The sequence below is a fragment of the Athene cunicularia genome, unplaced genomic scaffold (assembly GCF_003259725.1).
Source record: "Athene cunicularia isolate RWA unplaced genomic scaffold, athCun1 SCF_227, whole genome shotgun sequence".
In the NCBI taxonomy this organism is placed as follows: Eukaryota; Metazoa; Chordata; class Aves; order Strigiformes; family Strigidae; genus Athene; species Athene cunicularia.
In genome coordinates this window covers 1-8,452 of record NW_020799297.1, presented here as the reverse complement: position 1 = coordinate 8,452, position 8,452 = coordinate 1, and the positions used below count along the sequence as shown (strand labels likewise).

Genomic DNA, 8,452 nt, shown 5'->3' with positions numbered 1-8,452 from the left:
AACGAGAGAGGATATTGTCCAATTCTATTTGGTTCTCTTGTACGGGAGAGCTGAGCACGCACATGACCGACGCGATAAAGCAATGCCCGTTTATTACAACTAAGGAAGCCCTTTTAGAATGTTCTCCCGCACACGCGAGTAACATGCAGCACAAGTCCTCGAGACTGGGCAGTTAACAGCCCGCGCTTTAAACCTTCTTATGATTGGATAAAAAGTGCCACGTCAGCCTTGCCAGGCTTCCTGCCTCGTGTAACTTCCTCTTCCATCCCAACCCCTTCCGGGGTGGTTTGTCTCGTCGAGTTTCTCCCCCTCACTCGGGTTTATGTCCTTATCGCATTCTTGCTCAGGCTGAGGCTCTCATCACTCTTGTTCTGACGGAGGATTGCTCACATGGCCATTCTCTCGCAGAAATTCCTCTGGAATCCCAACACTTGGGGGATGCCTGGTCTGAAATACCGTGGGTGCAAGTGTCAGCTGGTCTGAACTATTGTGGGTTTGAATCCCACGTGGTCTGAAACTGGAACAGGGCTTTCAGTCCCCTCTGGGAGAACTGTGGGTTCTGCTATTAATAAGATCTAAGTCAGATGGACGCAAAGCAATCTGAAAATACTTTGATAAAGTTTCCATTAGGATGCATTTTAAGGAACGGGGAACAAACCCTGAGAGGTGGATTTAGCAAAAGCCCCTGGTGAGTCAATCGCGGAGGATCTGCCAAGCGGGCTGGCCTGGCTCCACCAAACCCCCGACGTGCTGTAGAGGGGGATAAAGTCCCCATAGTGGGCATGAAAAGAGCCCTGGGGCAGACAGTCTGGGTTATTCCTGCGTCGGGAAAGGTGAAGCCACGGGTGGGATTGCTTTTGTCCCAGGGCCCGGATGCCCTTGGTGGTTAATGCAGGAGGACTGAGAAGTCAGCTGTGTGCCTCGGGATTTGAGTTTAGGTGAGAGCCAATGACCTGACCTGTCCAATCCCCCTGTTCCTGCAGTTGGTGCTCCGCAGCCCCTGGGCTCTGGAGGGGGGCAGGAGCAGGGTGCAGGCAGGCACAGTCCCTGCCTGCTCTGGGCCAAGCAAAAGTCCCCGTCGTGGCACTTCTGGACGCGGGGCCGGACAGAGGTGACAAATCCCAGGGGAGCTCAGAGCCAGCACCTGGGGGAGACCCAGCAGAGGAGGGGGCGTCAGCAAGGAACCCAAAGGGGAGGTTTGGCAAAGGGACAGGGGAGAAGGCGTATCAAGGGCTGGGTGGAAGAACCACGGCACCAGGCATGGAGAAATGAGAATTTAAATTTTAAGCACGCAGGTGGGGTCACCCCAGGGAGGTACCCAGCCCTACAGCCCCGTCTGCTGTCTCCAGGGTGCCCGTTACTCCTGTGGGACCAGTGTTGTCACCTCAGGGGCTTGGGGAACAGCAGCAGCACTGGAAGCCCCCTGAACAGCAGGCCTTGAGACACCCCCAGAGCCAGGCTCTCCTGTCTGGTGCCACGTTCTTCCTTCTCTTTCTCCCGTCCGCAGCCTGGTCTGAACACGGCAGCTCCACTCTCTCCTCATTGCTGCATCTTTTGTCTTGTGGCTGCCGCAGGTTCACCTCCACCTCCATGCAGGTGGGGGGCTGGGGGGGCCCCTCAGGGAGGCCCCGACTGCAGCTCGCTGTTGCCTCTTGCCCCTCGGCCAGCTCCATGTGCAGCCGCTTGCAGAGCTGCTCAGCCCCAGCCAGCCTGCGGGAGATTTTCCGGAAGAACTCCCGGGCGCGCTGCCACATGGACCTGGAGTTGGCCAGGGGGCTGTTGGGGGCTGGCTCCACATCCCTGGGTGTCTGCACCCTGGCAGCAGGCCCGTGCTCCAGGAGGGTGTCCGTGGGAGCGGAGCTGCTCCTTGCGGCGGGGCCCGCAGAGTCTGTGTCAGGTGGGGGGCACAGGCTCTCTCTGCTCGGCGCCTTCGTGCTGGCACTGTGGAGGAGCAGGGGTAAGTGACCCTGCTGCAGCCCGGCCCCTCCGGCGGGCAGGGCAGGGCACGGCCTGAGGGGCTGGGGCAGGATCTGGGGGTCTCCCCCAGCACTCACCATGTCTCCCGGGTTGGGGCCGGCTCCTTCCTTGCTCTGGGCTTGGCTCGAGAACCTGCCAAGGAAGGAGACGGGGTGAGCTCAGGTCTGCCGTGGGTGTCGGCCGTTTGCAGGGTGCTTGGGGCTGGGGTCACTCACCTCTGAGATTCTCCATCTGGGCTTTTGCTTTCCCTTTCCGTTCTGCCTTTCTCCTCCTCCTCTGCAGGAGACCAAGAGCTGGGTGAGACAGGAGTATCTCCCAGGCCCACACCACAACCCCCCACAACTGCCCAGCCCGGCCCGGCACGGGGCAGCATCACCTACCCAGAAGCTCCTGACCCTCGACATGGCCTGTCTCAGGGTGATCACCAGGCTGAGCATCAGGATCGTAAGCATCTCGTCCAGGGTGGGCTCCTTGTGACCCGCCATGACTGTGGCCCCAGTGCAGCTGTGGCCTTTTATATCGGGGCAGGCGGATGGAGCCCCTTAGTGACATCAGAGGGTGGGCCGAGCCCCCTTAGTGACATCACAGAGTTGGGCTGAGCCCCCTTAGTGACATCACAGGGTGGGCTGAGCCCCTTTAGTGACACCCAGCAGACCCCCTGCCACGCCCTTTCCAATGCGAGGGGCTCAGGAGGGGCTGAGGTGTCCCCCTGGAAATCAGGGGCCTCTGTTTTGGCCCTGCGCGGCACGGCATGCTTGGGGGCTCAGAGCCAAACCACTCGGGGACCTGGGACCAACGTACCTGAGAGACCCCTTAGCTGAGGCCAGGCCCTGATGCGGTGGGACAAGACGCTTTCTGCTCGCCTGCCTGTAATGCCCGAGAGCCGCGTAGGGACCTTCACGGGACCATCTTTGTGTCCAGCTTTGAGCTCGCTGGGTCGCGCACAGGGTTGGCGCTGAGGCCCACAAGCTGGTGGTGGCAGCGGGGCGCCTTGTGTCCGTCTCCATCAGCGGCTTCGTTCCACTGGGGATGCTCCTGGCCACTGCCATATTCCTCCTTCTCTCCTTGTCCCCATCCACAGCCTTGTCTGTGTCTGGGAGCACCAATGGCAGCTCCGCTCTACAGTCCTGGGGCCACATTATGATCCCTGACAGCCCCATGGGAGCCTGCACCTGCATTCTGGGGCATCTGGGGGTGCTCCTTGGGGAGGGTTGTGTAACATTTGGTGTCCCAGATGGCCACATCAGCCTTGCCAGGCTTCCTGCCTTGTGGAACTTCCATCCCTTCTCCCCCCTCTCTCAGGGTTATGTCCTTATCGCATTCTTGCTCAGGCTGAGGCTCTCATCAGTCTTGTTCTGACGCAGGATTGCTCACAGGGCCATTCTCTCGCAGAAATTCCTCTTGAATCCCAACACTGCATGTTATTCAAATTCTTGTGCAAGTGCTGGAAGGAACCAGATATTATTTAACAAAATCAAATATCTTGGACCCTATAAACTGTGACCACCAGAGAGGCCCTTTGAGCTCTCCTGGAGAGACGGGGAGTCTAAACACTCTTAGATTGATGGTGCAAGACTTGTGCAAAAACCAAAGGAGGCCTATGGGGCTCTTCCCAAAGACATACCAGGTGCTGATAACGTTGCTCGGCTGCAATCTCCTAGCTCAGAGAGAAGTTTCTTCTGGTCCTTGAAGTTGTATGTTCCAGCAACAAATCACCCTGGATTCCAGCACAAACTGGCCTGGCGGTTGGGCCGGGGCCCAGGGAACAACTGGGGCTGCGCAGGGCAACAGGGTGAAAAGTTCAGCAGCGAGGAAGAAGAGGTACTTCATCTATGCGACCCTTGCCCAGAAATTGGCGACCCCTGACCGGAGCTTGAAGAGCTCAAGGCGCAGGCGCAAGGGGAGCAGACCTGATTACCGTGAGGAGCGAGGGGAGGCGGGGGTAGACTATGTCTATGTACAGGCGTTCCATGAACATGCACTACTTTGTAACACATAAGCCGGGCGGGAGCTGCAAACGGCACGCATGCTTGTGGTGGGGGGATACCCCATGCGCCTGGCGCTGGATAAACATACCTGCTTTACAACTGCACGCTTGTAGAGTCTTATCTCTGCAAGACATCTTGGCACCCCAGATGGGACCTTCTCCACTCGGCTGCCGAGACACTGCTGGAGGGTGGACGTCCTAGGTGCACCCCGAGCTTTTCTTGGAGGAACTGCGCTCCCAGCTGTCCACTGCGGGAGTAGACAAGGACCGTCCGAATTGCGGACAAAGGTATGTTGAAAGGGTAAAGGGCTGCTGGTAAGACGCGCAGAGACGTCTGGCGCACAGCCTAGTCCCAAGGGAAACTGCGGAAGGAAACTCGGGGTTCATGGGAGCGTCATTGACCACCTCGGGATTGGTACTTGCTGCAACTTGTTGAAACTTGTAAGATTCTGTCTGGTTTTGAACTTACGGCAAATTGTTAATGGTTTATGTTATGTGCTATACGGACTTGGTTATTTTCATGTTTTATGGTGAGCGAAAAGTGAGACGGGCCCTTTATGCGCGAGGGAGAGCAGCCACTGCTGTGTGTCTGTGTGCCTGCAGGGGCAGGGTGTGGGTGAGAGGGGCTGCTGCTGCTGTGTGTCTGTGTGCCTGCATGCCTGCAGGGGCAGGGTGTGAGAGAGACGTCGCAGCCACTGTGTGAGTGAGAGGCAGCCGCTGCAAAACAAATGAGAAGTTTATGTCCGTTTAAATAATACACTGTCCTTGTATGTCTTGTGAAAACATTGTATGAACCGGAGATGGGAATGTGAATCCCTTCTGTCGGTTTGGGTTAGATTTGGTCGGATTATTTGTGTAGAAGGAATGAATGGTCGGCATGGGGAAATGATTTATACCTGCTAGAAGGATTGTACACAGCTCCTTCTGGGCAACTGGTAGTACCAGATTGGGTTCATGGGAGAATCCCCTGCTTTCTCTGTGCTCCTAGGCTCCTACCTTTGGTAATTTTCATCAAGCCTGGGTATTAGCAGAGTGCGTAGATTGTCAATGTAAGTGGTATTATGCGTCTGATAAGAGGAGGTCGAGGTGTGCAGAGTACTGAGAAGCAGCGGTGTCATTAGACCTCTCCGTTGAAAGACAGGAGTCGGTAATTATTGTGTGGAAGAAATCATAAGATACCGGAACTTTGGGAAGGAGGAAGAGTGGGAGGTTAAAAGACAGTGTATAACTGTAGAGAAAGGATTTGGGAAAGGATAAAGAAAAATGGGAAATAAGCAGGGAAAAATTGTAAAGAAAAGCCCATTGGATTGCATACTCATGCACTGGAAAGACATAACGGGGAGGGGAAGCACGGAAAGCAAGAAAATCCTGATTGAATATTGTAACCAGTGGTGGCCACTTTACAAACTAGAAGAGGAGGCTAAATGGCCACTAAATGGGACCTTAGACTATAACACGCTTTTGCAATTAATGTCATTTTTACAGAGGGAAGGGAAGTAGGATGAGGTGTCTTATGCAGACATGTTCTTTACCCTCTGAAATCACCCGGGGTGGCAGAGGAACTGTGGACTAGTTCCACCACAAAATCCTTTAGTGCTTGCCCTAGAAAAAGTTTGTAAGGGAGCTACTAGACAAAGTGAAAAGGCTTATTTTTGCAAACCTTTGAAATATAAACTGGGAAAGCAGTTAGGCATACACAAATTTCTGCATATGCCTTACTCCACAAAAGCGCTCCTAGGAAGACGCTTACTAGAACACTTAGGAGCAACAGTTACCTTTAACAATGGAGAGATTACTCTGGAGGTAAATGACCAAGAACTTATACAACTCATGAGCTTATCTTTAACCAGTGTTCCCATAGGAGAAATCAGTGAGGAAATTATCAATCAAGTGGATCCCGGAGTGTGGGCCATTGACACGCCTGGAAGGTCAAAGAATGCCTCACCCGTAGGGGTAAAACTGAAGGAAGGACAACAACCAGTAAGAATTAACCAATACCCTTTTAAAAGGAAGATCGGGAAGGGAACCAACCAGTTATAGAAATTTTTTACAAATAGGATTATTAAAGGAGTGTAAATCTAATTTTAATACTCCCAAATTACCTGTCCGGAGACCTGATGGGTCATATAGGATAGTTCAGGATCTGAGAGTAATAAATAGATCTCCACCCAGTGGTGGCAAACCCATACACTTTGCTAACAAAATTAACTCCTGAGCTAATCTGGTTTACTGTTTGAGACCTCAAGGATGCTTTCTCTTGCCTCTCTCTCCTCGAAGCCAGTCAGAAAATATTTACATTTGAATGGGAAAATCCTAAGAGTGGACTTAAAACCCAGTTGACCTGGACGGTGCTGCCACAAGGAGTTAAAACCAGCCCCACTAACTAATTGGCCAAAGACCTTGAAACCCCAACTCCACCTGAAGAGGGAAAGCTGCTGCAGTATGTAGAAGACATCCTAATTGCCACCAAGACAAAAGAGGCCTGCGTGACCTAGACGGTAAGCCTTTTAAATTTTCTGGGACTTCAGGGCTACCGGGTATCTAAAAAGAAGGTCCAAGTGGCACAGCGTGAAGCGATCTGTCTGGGCTACGAAATCGGTGCTGGAAAGAGAACCTTAGGACAAGCTCGGAAAGGAGCAATTGGTCAGACTCTGAGGCCACAGACAGTGAGAGAACTGCGAACGTTACTGGGAATGACTGGGTGGTGCAGACTATGGATTTATACTTATGGATTGCTTGTTAAACCTTTATATGCACTAACTGCCACTCAACAGAAAAACCTCCAATGGAATAAGGAGGCCATATGAGCCTTTGACCTGTTAAAATGGGTCTGATGTCAGCTCCGGCCTTGGGACTCCCAGATGTAAGTAAGCCATTCTTCCTCTTTTCATATGAGAAACAGGGAATTGCATTGGGAATACTGGCACAAGACCTAGGCCCGTATCGTCGGGCAGTTGCCTGTTTCTCCAAGCAACTAGTTACAACCGCTAAAGGTTGGCCCGGATGCCTATGAGTGGTTGCACCAGTGATCTTAAACATACAGGAGGCACAAAAATTCACCTTAGGCCGGAAAATAACTGTATTTGTATCTCACACAGTGTCTGCAGTATTGGAAATTAAAGGGGGACATTGGCTTTCGCCCCAAAGGTTCTTAAAATATTAGGCGGAATTAGTGGAACAAGATGATGTGGAGATTGTAGTAACTCACATTATTAACCCAGCTTCTTTCCTGAGTGGAAACACAGGAGAACCAGTGCAACATGACTGCCTGGACACCATCGAGGCAACATACTCAAGACGCACAGACCTGAAGGAAGATGCTGAGAACTGGTTTACGGATGGGAGCAGCTATGTCCTGAGCGGCAAGAGGTACGCTGGGTACGCTGTCACTACCACCCAAGAGATACTGGAATCAGGACCGCTGCCTGCAAATACATCTGCACAAAAGGCAGAGATAATCGCTCTGACCCGTGCTTTAGGATTAGCCCAAGACAAAACTGTGAACACTGATACGGACTCAAAATACGCCTTTGGGGTAGTTCATGCTCATGGAGCAATCTGGAAGGAAAGAGGACTGTTGAACTCACAAGGGAAACACATCAAACATGGGAAGGAAATTCTAGAACTGCTAGAAGCTGTCCAACTTCCAAGAAAAGTGACAATCATGAATGTTAAGGCCCACCAAAAGGTGAACTCGGATTTGGAAAAAGGTAATGAACTGGCAGACAGAGAGGCAAAACAAGCAGCCAAAAGAAAGGTAACAATGGAGGGAGCTTTAGTTCCTGATGGGCAAGACATCCCCGAAGGTAAGCCTAATTATACTAAAGAGGATCAAAAGTTAATTACAGACCTATAAGGATCATATAATGAGAAGGCTGGGCCATCACTCCCCAAGGGAAGGTAGTAATTCCCTCCTGTTTAGCTAGACACCTGGTACGAGAGGAACACAGGAGAGGGCACTGGGGAGCGGAGGCCCTATACCGGTATTTGGTCAAGAGTATTAGAGCTAGAAATCTGTATACCATAGTAAGACAGGTGACTCAACAGTGTGACCTTTACCTCCAGACTAATCCTAAGAATACCCCCACACTAGAAGTAGGCCAGACTGGAAAAGGAAATGGACCGGGACAACAATGGCAAATTGTGTTTTCAGAACTTCCAAGAAAAGGGGGGTATCGATATTTACTGGTATGAACGGATACCTTTTCAGACTGGCCAGAAGCATTCCCCACTAGGTCTGCCAAAGCCCGGGAAGTGACAAAAATATTAGTACAAGAAATAATTCCATGCTTTGGCGTCCCAGCAACTATATCCTCAGATAGAGGACCACACTTATCTCCGAAGTAGTTCAGCAAATCAGCCGCCGTCTGGGTGTAGACTGGCAACTTCACACTCCTTATCGTCCCCAATCTAGGGGCCAAGTAGAAAAGATGAACCAGTTGATTAAACAGCAAATAGTGAAACTCAGGCAGGAGTCAAACCTGACCT

The 8,452-nt window shown here is 52.0% G+C and overlaps 1 pseudogene; it reads left to right on the top strand.

Annotated features, from left to right (window-relative positions):
* Positions 1 to 3,673: 3,673 nt before the first annotated feature.
* Positions 3,674 to 7,770, top strand: LOC113490712 (annotated as a pseudogene).
* The last annotated feature ends 682 nt before the right edge of the window (positions 7,771 to 8,452 follow it).